Consider the following 15,954-nt stretch of genomic DNA (forward strand, 5'->3'; position numbering starts at 1 on the left):
TCAAGGTTACTTATCTCGTACATGCCAGTTTTCGTTTGAGGTTTTTCTACCATTGTTCGTTCGCTTCCCCACTGATAGTGGTTTTGAGCCATGCTTTCGATAAGTTGGTAAGCGTCAGCATAAGGTTTGTTCATTAGTGCACCACCTGCGGCGGCGTCTATTGTTAACCTCGTGTTGTACAGGAGACTATTATAGAAGGTGTGAATTACTAACCAGTCCTCTAAACCATGGTGTGAACAAAGTCTCATCATGTCTTTGTATCTTTCCCATGCTTCGAAAAGAGACTCGTTATCTTTCTGTTTAAATCCATTTATCTGGGCTCTTAACATAGCTGTTTTGCTCGGCGGAAAATATCGGGCAAGAAAAACTTTCTTCAACTCGTTTCATGTGGTGACTGAGTTGGAAGGAAGAGATTGAAGCCATCTTCTAGCGCTATCTCTCAACGAGAAAGGAAAAAGACGAAGTCGAATTGCCTCTGAAGTGACACCATTAGCTTTAACAGTATCAGCGTATTGGACAAATACGGATAAATGAAGGTTTGGATCCTCGGTAGGATTTCCAGAGAATTGGTTCTGTTGCACTGCCTGCAACAGTGAAGGTTTAAGTTCAAAGTTGTTTGCTTCGATTGCGGGTGGAGCAATACTTGAATGCGGCTCATCTTGCGATGGAGCGGCGTAATCTCGAAGAGCACGAGCTGGTTCTGCCATCTCGGGTATCGAAGGGAAAATATTTTTGAAATCAGGAAGTTCAACAGGAGGGAGATTGTTTGCAGCACGATATTCCCGAATTCGTCGTAAGACTCAGAGATATAGTTCGATATCGTTGATTCTTAAGTAGAACGGCTCGCCTTGTGAGCGAGTGTGTGGCATACAAATCAACGAAAGAAAGAAAAGAAAAAGAAAAGCCTTAGTCTCTACAGCGTAACAGAAGAGTTACGATATCGACTAAATAAAAGTCCCCGGCAACGGCGCCAAAAACTTGATCGCGACTTTATGAGTCGAATTTGGGGTACAAACTGCAAGTGCACAGTTCTATCGCGTAGTTTTAAAAGATATCGATCCCACAGGGACTTATGAATCGATATACCGTTTTCTAAGGTTACTTCGTAAAGCTAAGGCAGGTAATATTTGATTGTTTGGGGGAAAAGCTAAAACTAAAATAAGATCTAAAATAAATATCTAATAAGCGGATATCGGTATGTAGTTCGTCGTAATTAGGGAATCAATTCTTTGTTGGTTTCTTGGTTTTAAAATAAATCCTTTCAGTTGACACTATTGATTAAAAGTCTTATCTCAAACTCTCGCTCTGTTGAATAAACTATGATTTTATATTAACGTAGCTGTCACTTATTAGTTAAATCAAAAACCACTTTTTGAAAACAATAGAATCCGTAGAAACTCTTTTTAAGAAAACACTAATCGTTTAAACACCCTTATCTCAAACTCTCGCTCTGTTGACTTAGGTTATATAATTAAATTCAAATGCTTAACTCTCGTCCTCACATTCAATCTTTAAAAATACTTTTTGAAAAAGATTAGAATTTAATTAACTCTAAAAATTGCTCTCGCCCTGATCTAGAATTAATGTCCAATTTACACTGTCCAGTCAAAAACTCAAACTCTCGTTCTATTGCTTTTAACTTCTTTATGTCTTTTACTTTCGTACAAAAACCTTGTTATTAAACCAGTAAATTGAGACCGTAAAAAGAGTGATTTTAATTTTAAACTTAATTAAACCAATTTGGTTTTGATTCCTTCATTCCGCTTACTTTACATACCGATACCTAAATAATTTAGCCAGACATGCTAAACAGACTTAAATAATTATCATGCATAAACAGATTCATCTCAGGCAAATAATATAAATAAACAGTAAAGCAGGGCATATATAAATTCAAACAATAATTAAAGAACCTGAGAAATTAAATAGCAGTCTTGAACACTCCACCACAGGCCGGTTGGATTTGTTCTTGAATTCTTCAATCAAACAGAAAAATAAAAGCGAAGGAATAAAAAAAACTAGATTCTAACGTAAGGTTAGATCCGGTGAAAGGTACACAATAGTTTCCGGTGTAGAAACTATTGTGCGAAAAAGAATTAACTAAGTGCTGAAAAAGAAAATAGAAATTGCAAAGGAAACAATATAAAAATCGTAAAAGTAATGCTGTAAAAATGTGCTTGTACTGCTGGAAGAGAAAAATTGCGAAAAAGAGAAAACGGCGAAGAAGTGTGGAACCTCCAGGGTTTTCCGTAAGGTTACTATTTATATTGGTCACTTGTGGTAACTGTTTCCAAAGGTATTCCGCGTCAAAGGTCTTCACGTGGCGAATGGTCAGGCGTGCAAATAGGACTCAACGTCTCTAAAGCCAAAAATATAGGAGAATGGTGTGATGTCCGTCACACCATGTGTGACGCTCGTCACACAAGTGTGTAAAGCGTGACGCTCGTCACAGCCTTTGTGACGCTCGTCACAGGCACAGCGCCTGTGCTTTTTGGGCTGGGCTTTGGCTTTTGATATTTGCTTCTTTTCATTCCTTTTTGCACCTCCTTTTCTTCCTTTTTTACTTGTGCTTCAAATAAACCACCTGAGATAAATAGAAAGAAAATACCGCGTAATATCTAATAAAATGAAATGAATTGAAGTAAATAACAATATAATTTAATTAAATTGAGTCCTAGAATGTGATACTATTTCATGTTATCAGCAGGGTGGTTGTAACACCCGAGCCTAAGAGAGCGGGGAGTGGTCGCCTGAATTCACCGGAATGAGAGGATCCTGAGGCTATGCAGGTATGAGACAGCATTGTTGAAGGAATGCTTATAAGGATTGATTAGTAGTACCTATACTAACAAGATGTATCTTATTTTTGGTAGCCTAACGATTAAGAACTCCATAGTGAAGTGTGTTTGACTTGGAGTAGTATTTGGATGGGTGGCCTTCTGGGAAGTTTCTCGAAAATCGTGTGGCTGAGGACAAAGCATGATGAAAAGACTTGTGTTGGTTTGTGGGATTAGTCTGTAATCTTGAAATCAGTATGGGGCATTATAAATGGTATTAAAGCATATCTCTCCCAGTACGATATAGTTTAGGGACGAACCAAGCAGAAGCTAGCGGGCATGTAACACCCGAGGCCGAAGATGGCGAGGGTGGTTGTAACACCCGAGGCTGAAGATGGCGGGGGTTGTTGTAACACCCGAGGCCGAAGAAGGCAGGGAGTGACCGCCCGAATTCATGTTGGAATGAGAGGATCTTGAGGTTGTCCTTGTATGGGACTGCATGGTTGAAGGAAGACTTATAAGGATTTACTGGTACTACTTATACCAACAAGATGCATATTCTTTTCGGTAGCATAACAAATAAGCACTCCATAGTTAAACGTACTTAACTTGGAGTAGTATTTGGATAGGTGACCTTCTGGGAAGTTTCCCTAAAAGCCTGTGAGTGAGGATAAAGCATGCTGAAAAGACTCGTGTTAGTTTGTAGGATCAGTCGATAATATTGAAAGAAGTATGTAACATTACACCCTTTGAGTTTATGGAATTTACACCATCTTCCTTACTCATGTATCATAATGTTTTCCTTTGGGGATGGAGGCATAGAGATATTATGCAGGTGGAGAACCTCGCGCTAGATCTGTCTATGGTGAGTGTTAAGGGGCGTGGAGCTCTCCACCATCTTTCCTACTCGCTTGAAGGCAGCTTTGTCTTTGTGGATGAGGTGCAGTTGCTCTTCCTAGGATGTTGCTAACCTTTGGTTCTAGGCACACACTCTTTTATGTCTCGCGCATTTTTCTTGGCGTTGCTCTATTTGCCCTTTATGTAGCATTATGCCCTTGTGACCACTTTTTCTAATGAGGATGTTAGTCTTTATGTGAGATACTTTTTCGAAATGACATACTTTGTGATTGTTCTAGAACGCCCTCACAAACATCTTTTGATTTTGGTGGATGACCCTTATGGTAGCCTCATTGAAACCGACGAGGTATTCCCTCAATGACTTTGAGGGGGTTTGTCGTATGTTAAACAAACTAGTGGTGTACATCTTCTTATGTCGAATGGCTGCGAACTGGTGTACGATTTTCTTCGTCGGCTTTTAATAGGTGACAGTAGAAGCTCGGACTAGGCCCATATACCATCTCAAGAATGTGTCTCTGAAAGTTCCAGACATCAGTTTGCACTTTAGGGCGTCAGGCACTCAAATGATGGTCATATGTCTGTTGATGGCGGCGACATGCTCATAAGGATCACTACGCCCATCAAATTCACCAACTAGGAAGGCCTGAACCCTTTGAAGACAAATGCTTCCCATTTTTTGTTTGAAAGTGGTTAGGGGTCCAACACTTCCACTTCCTCTATGGGGGTAGCCTCATGTTTGCGTTGTTGGATGTTGTGGACATTATCCTCTATAGTTTATTACGGCGGCGTAATGCATCCATGGCGACACACATCTTCACTAGGGAATTGACATCATTACTTCCTCTAGTGTCTTCTGACGTGGGAGATGGCGCTCTCCTAGCGACCATGGTTGGGCATAATTGGGTCTAGGGGCGGGGTTTCAATGAATATCAAAGTAATTGTGGTAACAAAGGGTGTGGCTCAAGTTAGTTTTATCGGGGCCCATAGTGGGCGCCGTTGTACTTGTCAAAAAGTACAGGAGTGCGCGGTACCTCTAAGCTAGTAGGGATGACCAGATACCTTAGTAATTTTTGGTGGTTATGACTTATTTGCGGTAGAGAGAGACCATGTTTGGGGGTGTTTCTAGTTTCGGAGAGAATAAGCGCATGTTATGTGAGATGCCTTGTGTTTATATCGTATTCTGAGTGTGTTATGATATGTCTCCTCAACCTTAAGGTTAGGGCATTTATAGAGAGGTGTGTGGGCCTAGGATTCAAGAACCCCTAAGAAGTGGTAACCACTTCCCCTTAACCGAGGGAGGTTGTTCACTACATACTTCTTAGGGAGTCATGGTTTGACTTCGCTCACATAGCTAGGGGATAGATAAACAGTATTATCCATGTCTTCCCCTTAGAGTGAGCCCTTGTTCCACCTAAATGATACGCCCTGGGTGACATCTCCTGGAGCTAGGGTTGTCTTTGAAGGCGTGGAAGGCAACCTACAACACAGAGCCTCACACTTTTTCATGATTTTTCTATAGTAAAAAGGACTTCCATACACATATACAACATTTGATTTATGGTTAAATAGGACCTCTTAAAAATATGGTCACGACTCAACTGAACATAACTTCAACTTCTTGCACAAAACCTCTCAAAAGTTTGAGACGACTTTCCCTAGAGCGGGTGCCCATCGAAGGATATAGATCGTCCTATATAGCATCCTTACAAATATATCACTACAATAATATTAAACTTTAAATTAACATAAATAATTATAATAATACATATTTCAAAGATAAAATAAATAAATAAAAATATGTATACTTACTTTTATAACTTCTCATTGTATTTAATTTGACTAAATAAAATATTTTTGCAATATAAAAAAATTATTAAAAAAAAAGTTGAATTCAATATAATCTCACTTTTGTTTTATATTGGTCTGAATATAAGTTCTAAAACCAGCTGGCTTTTTAAATTGATTCAATCCCACGCCTAACAACTTATTTATGCAACTAACAGAACGGTCCGAATTTTCAAAACATTATTAATATTGACTAATTACATTACCTATAATTTTAAATAATTTTCAGAAGCAAAATTTTAGAATTTAATGAATAAAGCCAAACCATCAATATATCTATGATACAAACCGCATGAGAATTACCTACCGTGAGATTTCATCTTTCCACCAAAATGTCAAGAAATGTCTATAACCGTCTATCATATCTCAGGCCCTCTACATGAAATTGGAGGGATTTTCTAAGAGTTTGAATATTAACTTTGTAAATTTAACACATTTACATTGAAAATCCACCCCACCGCATCATGACTATATTACATATTTCAACAGGCATTTCGGATTTCTTAACGGAACAAAGTTTATTTCATGAATTAAAAACTTTCATTATTAGGATTTAAAATTATTAAATGCAAAGATAAGAGAGAAAAATTAATACCTATAATTTAAAGCTAGCTATATATTATAGGAGTACGGTACTTTAGAACTGCAGTGCAGATGAATTAAACTCTAAAGATCCAAAACACTACAGTTGTCGCAGGGAAGCAAAGTAAAGAATATTGTTTATACTTTACATGTCAGATTTAGAAACAAGACAAAAAAAGCACGCGTAGAATACTTTTATATTTAATTTCATGAGGCTGGTTTTAATTTGCCTATGGTCCTAAGCAAGCAAGTACAGAGTGGTGACCACAGTGCATAGCACAATTCACTATCACTTGTTTGTATTTCATGCAAATCAAGAAAAGTCGCTCTCGCTGCCTCGCGGACTGGAGATTTGGACTGAGTCTCATTTGCGTAAATGCCCTATCTACTTTGTGTCCAACCTATGCATATATTTGTTGTAATTTATTAAATATAAGTGTTTTCTAAAATGATAAATGTTGAAAGTGAGTTAATACTAATAAATGCATGAGATAAAGTTCCACATTGAAAGATTTACTCACTTTGTAAGTCCTTATAAAGAGTTAATATCATTAACTCAACAAAAAGACAAAAGAGGATAAAGTGTCACATGAACACATATGGTGGTCCCAAGCATTATGCCACTTGTCCCAACCTTACAACCACTGGCGACACCGTCTCTGGGACCGGGACCGGGACCGGGACCGGGACCGGGACCGGTTCCGGGGACGTAGGGCGCTAGTGGCGGCTTGTTGGTCAGTGCCTACGATTTGAATTTTGAATTCGGAGATTGTAACTCTTCATGAGATGTTGCAAAGGCGAAACCATGCAACTGTTGGTGAAACATGTTGCAGGCCAACCATTATGATTATTGGAAAAGGACATTGTTTCACCAAAAAAAAGGAGAGAAAGAAACAAAAAGAAGATGAACTGCTTTGTCGTGGACACATCTTGAACACATTATCTGATCGTCTCTATGATCTCTACACCAATACTACATCCGCAAAGGAAATCTGGAGCGCACTCGAATTCAAATTCAAGGCCAAGAAGAAGGTACGAAAAAGTTTTTAATATCTAAATACTTTGATTTTAAGATGTTGGATTCCAAGCCGATTCTTGCATAAGTACACGAGTTACAGGTTCTCGTGAATAAAATAAAAGGCGTGAAAATTGACATTCCTGAAGCATTCCAAGTCGGTGCATATAATAGCAAAACTGTCACCTTCGTGGAAAGGATACAGAAAGAAGTTGCTGCATAGTTCTGAGGACTTTTCTTTGGAGAAACTTCAGAAACACCTTCGTCTCGAGGAGGAAACGAAGGATCGAGAAAAAACTGAGTCTGCTGCATTTGCTAAAGCAAATGTTGTTGCCGCTAAAGGAAAGAAAAAATATGATGGCATAAAAAACCATCTCGGCTCAAGGAAAGAACACAACAAGTTCAAAAAATTCTGGCGGACCAAAAGGTACTAAAAATGGTTGTTATTTATGTGGCAAACCCGGACATTATGCTCGAGATTGCAGGCACAATAAGTCCAAAAATGAGGTCAATGATGTTCATGCCGATGACGACATAATCGCTACGGTAAGCGAAATTATGGCAATCAAAGACAAAGTGCAAGGATGGTGGTATGACACATGTGCAACTGTGCATATATCTTATGATAAAACAGCATTCAAAACCTATACCGAAGTCAATGATGGACAAGAAGTGCAAATGGGAAATGAAGTGCGATCTAAAGTCGTTGGAACAGGATCCGTCGAACTCAACTTCACTTCCGGAAAGAAAGTCACTCTTGTTAACGTGCTTCATGTTCCGGATATGAATAGAAACCTTGTTAGTGGGGACTTATTGGGAAAACCGGGTATTAAATCTGTATATGAATCGGGCAAATTAATATTGACCCGTAATGGTATATTTGTAGGAAAAGGATATTCCGCTGAAGGAATGATCAAACTTTGTACTACCGACAATATTATTAATGAAATTTCTAATTCTGCTTATATGCTTGAATCGTCTTCTTTATGGCACTCTAGATTGGCACATATTGGTATTAATACTATGAATAGACTAATTAAATCCGGTTTGATATCATGCAACATTCATGATTTCGGAAAATGTGAAATATGTGCTAAATCAAAAATGATAAAGAAACCTTTCAAAAGTGTTGAAAGAAAAACAAACGTGCTAGATCTTGTGCACTCTGATTTGTGTGAATTTAATGGTATGTTGACCCGTGGGGGAAACCGTTATTTTATAACGTTTATCGATGATTGCTCTAGGTTCACACATGTATATCTCTTAAAGCATAAAGATGATGCTTTTAATGCCTTTAAGACATATAAAGCAGAAGTAGAAAATCAATTAAGTACAACTATAAAAGTACTTAGGAGCGATAGAGGCGGAGAATATTTCTCAGTAGAATTTGATGCATATTGTGAAGAATATGGCATCATACACGAATGTTCTGCGCCCCGCACACCACAACAAAATGGCATGGCCGAAAGAAAAAATAGAACATGTCAAGAGATGATAAATGCTATGTTAATGCATTCAGAATTACCATTTAATTTATGGGGTGAAGCACTATTGTCCGCATGTCACATAATGAACAGGATTCCTTTAAAAACAACTGGTATTTCTCCATATGAGAAATGGAAAGGAAGACCACCAAGTATTGGTTATTTCAAAGTGTGGGGGTGTGTAGCTTATTATAAGAACATGGATCCCAAAAGGACAAAATTAGGTCCTCGAGGAATCAGATGTGCCTTCATAGGATATGCACCAAATAGCAAAGCATACAGACTTCTAAATCTAGAGTCTAATGTAATTGTTGAATCCAGAGATGTGGAATTCTTTGAAAATCTCATCACAAAGGATAAGGGACCTGAAAATCCCACAATTGAAGAATCTCGTGACAAAGATTCGACACGAATTGTTGAAAAACAATCAGAACCAAGGAGAAGCAAAAGGGCACGAAAAACTAAGGATCTAGGACCAGATGAAATCAATTCCCAACTCATTTCTCTTTATTTAGTTGAAGGAAATAGCAAGAATGATGTTCATAAAATTCCTATTATTCTTAAAGTAGAAGATGATCCTAAAACATATAAGGAAGCAGTGGCTTCTAGGGACGCTTCTTTTTGGAAAGATGTTATCCAAGATGAAATGGATTCAATTATGTCAAATCATACTTGGGAACTAGTTGATCTTCCGAAGGGATCAAGACCCATTGGATGCAAGTGGGTGTTTAGAAAAAAAGTATCATAGTAACGGTACATTAAACACCTACAAGGCTAGACTAGTAGCAAAAGGATTTAGACAAAAGGAAGGTGTCGATTATTTTGACACATATGCACCGGTAGCAAAAACTACGACAATTAGAATCCTGTTTGCACTAGCTTCCTTGAATAACCTTATTGTTCATCAAATGGATGTTAAAACAGCATTCCTAAACGGAGATCTCGATGAGGAGATCTACATGGAGCAACCAGAAGGCTTCATGCTTCCTGAAAATGAACAAAAGGTATGCAAACTTGTTAAGTCTTTATACGGTTTAAAATAGGCACCAAAACAATGGCATCAAAAATTTGACACCGCTATAATTTCAAATGGGTTTGTTCCAAACTCTTGTGACAAATGCTTGTACACAAAGGTGCACGGAAGTGTTGTGATATTTCTATGTCTATATGTTGATGACATGTTGATTATCAGCAATGAAATGAATGGAATATTAGAAACAAAGAAATTTTTGACTTCCACATTCAAGATGAAAGATCTTGGACTAGTTGACATTATACTAGGGATCAAAGTAAAACGAAATAGTGGGGGTTATGAACTTAATCAAACACATTATATTGAGAAAATGTTGGAAAAGTTCAAACACCTAAACTTTAAGGAAGTAAACACTCCATTCGATCCTAGTGTCAAACTTCAAAAGAACAATGGGAGAACCGTGGCACAACTGGAATATGCAAGTGCAATTGGATGTCTAATGTACTTAATGCAATGCACCAGACCTGACATAGCTTTTGCAGTTAGTAAGATGAGTAGATTTACTAGCAATCTAAATGATGAACATTGGAAGGCCATTACTAGGATTTTTGGATATTTGTTAAAGACCAAAAATCTTGGCCTTTATTATGGTAAGTTTCCTGCCGTACTAGAAGAATATACCGACGCAAGTTGGATATCAAGTGTTGGAGATTATAAATCTACAACTGGGTGGATATTCACATTAGCTGGAGGTGCGATTTCTTGGAAAAGCAAGAAACAAACATGCATTACTCTCTCAACCATGGAATCAGAGTTTGTGGCTCTTGCATCTGCTGGACAAGAAGCAGAATGGTTGAGGGACCTCTTATTGGAGGTTCCGTTAGCTAAAGACAATGTTTCAAAAGTATTGATACATTGTGATAGTCAAGCCACCCTGGCTAGAGCGTTCAGTGAAGTGTACAATGGAAAGTCTAGACACATAGGTCTTAGACACTCTCTCGTGAGAAAAATGATAAAGGATGGGATCATTTCACTAACATATATACAAACAAGCTATAATTTGGCTGATCCATTTACTAAACCACTGGCCAGAGATTTAGTAAAGACTACCTCGAAAGGTATGGGATTAAAACTTCTTGAATAAGGGTTCCGACAATGATAGCAACCCAATCTGAAGTTAACACATCTTAACCTAAGATTCAATGGGTAACAACAAGTCGTTGATTCGAAAGGTTATGCAACATTCCGTGATAATGTTGACGATTACAAACTGAGGGTTGAGTTTTCAAAGAAACTCTTAATGAAGTTCTATATCAAGGAGGATATGTATCTCAAGAAATAGATACGAATTGAACTTCACCTATATGAACTTCAAGATGGTGCTGTCTTAAGGTGAGAGTTAGAGTTTCTCTCATAAAAAATTCATGAAAACAGGAAAAACACATGGCCATAAATAGTGCTAGGCGAGATATGTAGGCGAAGAACCTCTAAAAGTGTGTGTATAGCAACGTCGGTCTGATCACATGGGATAATGGTTCAAAGCATAGCTACCTAACGTTCCGATTAGGCTTTGCGTTGTCCTTACTAAGGTTAAGTTCAAATCGAAAGATACCTAACTGTATTAACACTTTTTGCTTTCTATATTCTGGAATTGGATTTGTCATTATTAGAACAAATGGGGGATTGTTGTAATTTATTAAATACAAGTGTGTTCCAAAATGACAAATGGTGGAAGTGAGTTAATGCTAATAAATGCATGAGATAAAGTCCCACATTGAAAGATTTACTCACTTTGTAAGTCCTTATAAAGAGTTAATATCATTAACTCAACAAAAAGACAAAAGAGGATAAAGTGTCACATGAACACATATGGTGGTCCCAAGCATTATGCCACTTGTCCCAACCTTACAACCACTGGCGACACCGTCTCTGGGACCGGGACCGGGACCGGGACCGGTTCCGGGGACGTAGGGCGCTAGTGGCGGCTTGTTGGTCAGTGCCTACGATTTGAATTTTGAATTCGGAGATTGTAACTCTTCATGAGATGTTGCAAAGGCGAAACCATGCAACTGTTGGTGAAACATGTTGCAGGCCAACCATTATGATTATTGGAAAAGGACATTGTTTCACCAAAAAAAAGGAGAGAAAGAAACAAAAAGAAGATGAACTGCTTTGTCGTGGACACATCTTGAACACATTATCTGATCGTCTCTATGATCTCTACACCAATACTACATCCGCAAAGGAAATCTGGAGCGCACTCGAATTCAAATTCAAGGCCAAGAAGAAGGTACGAAAAAGTTTTTAATATCTAAATACTTTGATTTTAAGATGTTGGATTCCAAGCCGATTCTTGCATAAGTACACGAGTTACAGGTTCTCGTGAATAAAATAAAAGGCGTGAAAATTGACATTCCTGAAGCATTCCAAGTCGGTGCATATAATAGCAAAACTGTCACCTTCGTGGAAAGGATACAGAAAGAAGTTGCTGCATAGTTCTGAGGACTTTTCTTTGGAGAAACTTCAGAAACACCTTCGTCTCGAGGAGGAAACGAAGGATCGAGAAAAAACTGAGTCTGCTGCATTTGCTAAAGCAAATGTTGTTGCCGCTAAAGGAAAGAAAAAATATGATGGCATAAAAAACCATCTCGGCTCAAGGAAAGAACACAACAAGTTCAAAAAATTCTGGCGGACCAAAAGGTACTAAAAATGGTTGTTATTTATGTGGCAAACCCGGACATTATGCTCGAGATTGCAGGCACAATAAGTCCAAAAATGAGGTCAATGATGTTCATGCCGATGACGACATAATCGCTACGGTAAGCGAAATTATGGCAATCAAAGACAAAGTGCAAGGATGGTGGTATGACACATGTGCAACTGTGCATATATCTTATGATAAAACAGCATTCAAAACCTATACCGAAGTCAATGATGGACAAGAAGTGCAAATGGGAAATGAAGTGCGATCTAAAGTCGTTGGAACAGGATCCGTCGAACTCAACTTCACTTCCGGAAAGAAAGTCACTCTTGTTAACGTGCTTCATGTTCCGGATATGAATAGAAACCTTGTTAGTGGGGACTTATTGGGAAAACCGGGTATTAAATCTGTATATGAATCGGGCAAATTAATATTGACCCGTAATGGTATATTTGTAGGAAAAGGATATTCCGCTGAAGGAATGATCAAACTTTGTACTACCGACAATATTATTAATGAAATTTCTAATTCTGCTTATATGCTTGAATCGTCTTCTTTATGGCACTCTAGATTGGCACATATTGGTATTAATACTATGAATAGACTAATTAAATCCGGTTTGATATCATGCAACATTCATGATTTCGGAAAATGTGAAATATGTGCTAAATCAAAAATGATAAAGAAACCTTTCAAAAGTGTTGAAAGAAAAACAAACGTGCTAGATCTTGTGCACTCTGATTTGTGTGAATTTAATGGTATGTTGACCCGTGGGGGAAACCGTTATTTTATAACGTTTATCGATGATTGCTCTAGGTTCACACATGTATATCTCTTAAAGCATAAAAATGATGCTTTTAATGCCTTTAAGACATATAAAGCAGAAGTAGAAAATCAATTAAGTACAACTATAAAAGTACTTAGGAGCGATAGAGGCGGAGAATATTTCTCAGTAGAATTTGATGCATATTGTGAAGAATATGGCATCATACACGAATGTTCTGCGCCCCGCACACCACAACAAAATGGCATGGCCGAAAGAAAAAATAGAACATGTCAAGAGATGATAAATGCTATGTTAATGCATTCAGAATTACCATTTAATTTATGGGGTGAAGCACTATTGTCCGCATGTCACATAATGAACAGGATTCCTTTAAAAACAACTGGTATTTCTCCATATGAGAAATGGAAAGGAAGACCACCAAGTATTGGTTATTTCAAAGTGTGGGGGTGTGTAGCTTATTATAAGAACATGGATCCCAAAAGGACAAAATTAGGTCCTCGAGGAATCAGATGTGCCTTCATAGGATATGCACCAAATAGCAAAGCATACAGACTTCTAAATCTAGAGTCTAATGTAATTGTTGAATCCAGAGATGTGGAATTCTTTGAAAATCTCATCACAAAGGATAAGGGACCTGAAAATCCCACAATTGAAGAATCTCGTGACAAAGATTCGACACGAATTGTTGAAAGACAATCAGAACCAAGGAGAAGCAAAAGGGCACGAAAAACTAAGGATCTAGGACCAGATGAAATCAATTCCCAACTCATTTCTCTTTATTTAGTTGAAGGAAATAGCAAGAATGATGTTCATAAAATTCCTATTATTCTTAAAGTAGAAGATGATCCTAAAACATATAAGGAAGCAGTGGCTTCTAGGGACGCTTCTTTTTGGAAAGATGTTATCCAAGATGAAATGGATTCAATTATGTCAAATCATACTTGGGAACTAGTTGATCTTCCGAAGGGATCAAGACCCATTGGATGCAAGTGGGTGTTTAGAAAAAAAGTATCATAGTAACGGTACATTAAACACCTACAAGGCTAGACTAGTAGCAAAAGGATTTAGACAAAAGGAAGGTGTCGATTATTTTGACACATATGCACCGGTAGCAAAAACTACGACAATTAGAATCCTGTTTGCACTAGCTTCCTTGAATAACCTTATTGTTCATCAAATGGATGTTAAAACAGCATTCCTAAACGGAGATCTCGATGAGGAGATCTACATGGAGCAACCAGAAGGCTTCATGCTTCCTGAAAATGAACAAAAGGTATGCAAACTTGTTAAGTCTTTATACGGTTTAAAATAGGCACCAAAACAATGGCATCAAAAATTTGACACCGCTATAATTTCAAATGGGTTTGTTCCAAACTCTTGTGACAAATGCTTGTACACAAAGGTGCACGGAAGTGTTGTGATATTTCTATGTCTATATGTTGATGACATGTTGATTATCAGCAATGAAATGAATGGAATATTAGAAACAAAGAAATTTTTGACTTCCACATTCAAGATGAAAGATCTTGGACTAGTTGACATTATACTAGGGATCAAAGTAAAACGAAATAGTGGGGGTTATGAACTTAATCAAACACATTATATTGAGAAAATGTTGGAAAAGTTCAAACACCTAAACTTTAAGGAAGTAAACACTCCATTCGATCCTAGTGTCAAACTTCAAAAGAACAATGGGAGAACCGTGGCACAACTGGAATATGCAAGTGCAATTGGATGTCTAATGTACTTAATGCAATGCACCAGACCTGACATAGCTTTTGCAGTTAGTAAGATGAGTAGATTTACTAGCAATCTAAATGATGAACATTGGAAGGCCATTACTAGGATTTTTGGATATTTGTTAAAGACCAAAAATCTTGGCCTTTATTATGGTAAGTTTCCTGCCGTACTAGAAGAATATACCGACGCAAGTTGGATATCAAGTGTTGGAGATTATAAATCTACAACTGGGTGGATATTCACATTAGCTGGAGGTGCGATTTCTTGGAAAAGCAAGAAACAAACATGCATTACTCTCTCAACCATGGAATCAGAGTTTGTGGCTCTTGCATCTGCTGGACAAGAAGCAGAATGGTTGAGGGACCTCTTATTGGAGGTTCCGTTAGCTAAAGACAATGTTTCAAAAGTATTGATACATTGTGATAGTCAAGCCACCCTGGCTAGAGCGTTCAGTGAAGTGTACAATGGAAAGTCTAGACACATAGGTCTTAGACACTCTCTCGTGAGAAAAATGATAAAGGATGGGATCATTTCACTAACATATATACAAACAAGCTATAATTTGGCTGATCCATTTACTAAACCACTGGCCAGAGATTTAGTAAAGACTACCTCGAAAGGTATGGGATTAAAACTTCTTGAATAAGGGTTCCGACAATGATAGCAACCCAATCTGAAGTTAACACATCTTAACCTAAGATTCAATGGGTAACAACAAGTCGTTGATTCGAAAGGTTATGCAACATTCCGTGATAATGTTGACGATTACAAACTGAGGGTTGAGTTTTCAAAGAAACTCTTAATGAAGTTCTATATCAAGGAGGATATGTATCTCAAGAAATAGATACGAATTGAACTTCACCTATATGAACTTCAAGATGGTGCTGTCTTAAGGTGAGAGTTAGAGTTTCTCTCATAAAAAATTCATGAAAACAGGAAAAACACATGGCCATAAATAGTGCTAGGCGAGATATGTAGGCGAAGAACCTCTAAAAGTGTGTGTATAGCAACGTCGGTCTGATCACATGGGATAATGGTTCAAAGCATAGCTACCTAACGTTCCGATTAGGCTTTGCGTTGTCTTTACTAAGGTTAAGTTCAAATCGAAAGATACCTAACTGTATTAACACTTTTTGCTTTCTATATTCTGGAATTGGATTTGTCATTATTAGAACAAATGGGGGATTGTTGT

General features: G+C 37.8%; 1 non-coding gene across 1 annotated transcript; it reads left to right on the plus strand.

Moving 5' to 3' along the window:
• Nucleotides 1-222: 222 nt before the first annotated feature.
• LOC127133724 (small nucleolar RNA R71) lies at nucleotides 223-329 on the plus strand. The gene has a single exon (XR_007807670.1). It is a non-coding gene; the product is annotated as a small nucleolar RNA R71 (small nucleolar RNA).
• Nucleotides 330-15,954: the final 15,625 nt, after the last annotated feature.

Source organism: Lathyrus oleraceus, chromosome 3, assembly GCF_024323335.1.
Source record: "Lathyrus oleraceus cultivar Zhongwan6 chromosome 3, CAAS_Psat_ZW6_1.0, whole genome shotgun sequence".
NCBI classification, from domain to species: domain Eukaryota; kingdom Viridiplantae; phylum Streptophyta; class Magnoliopsida; order Fabales; family Fabaceae; genus Lathyrus; species Lathyrus oleraceus.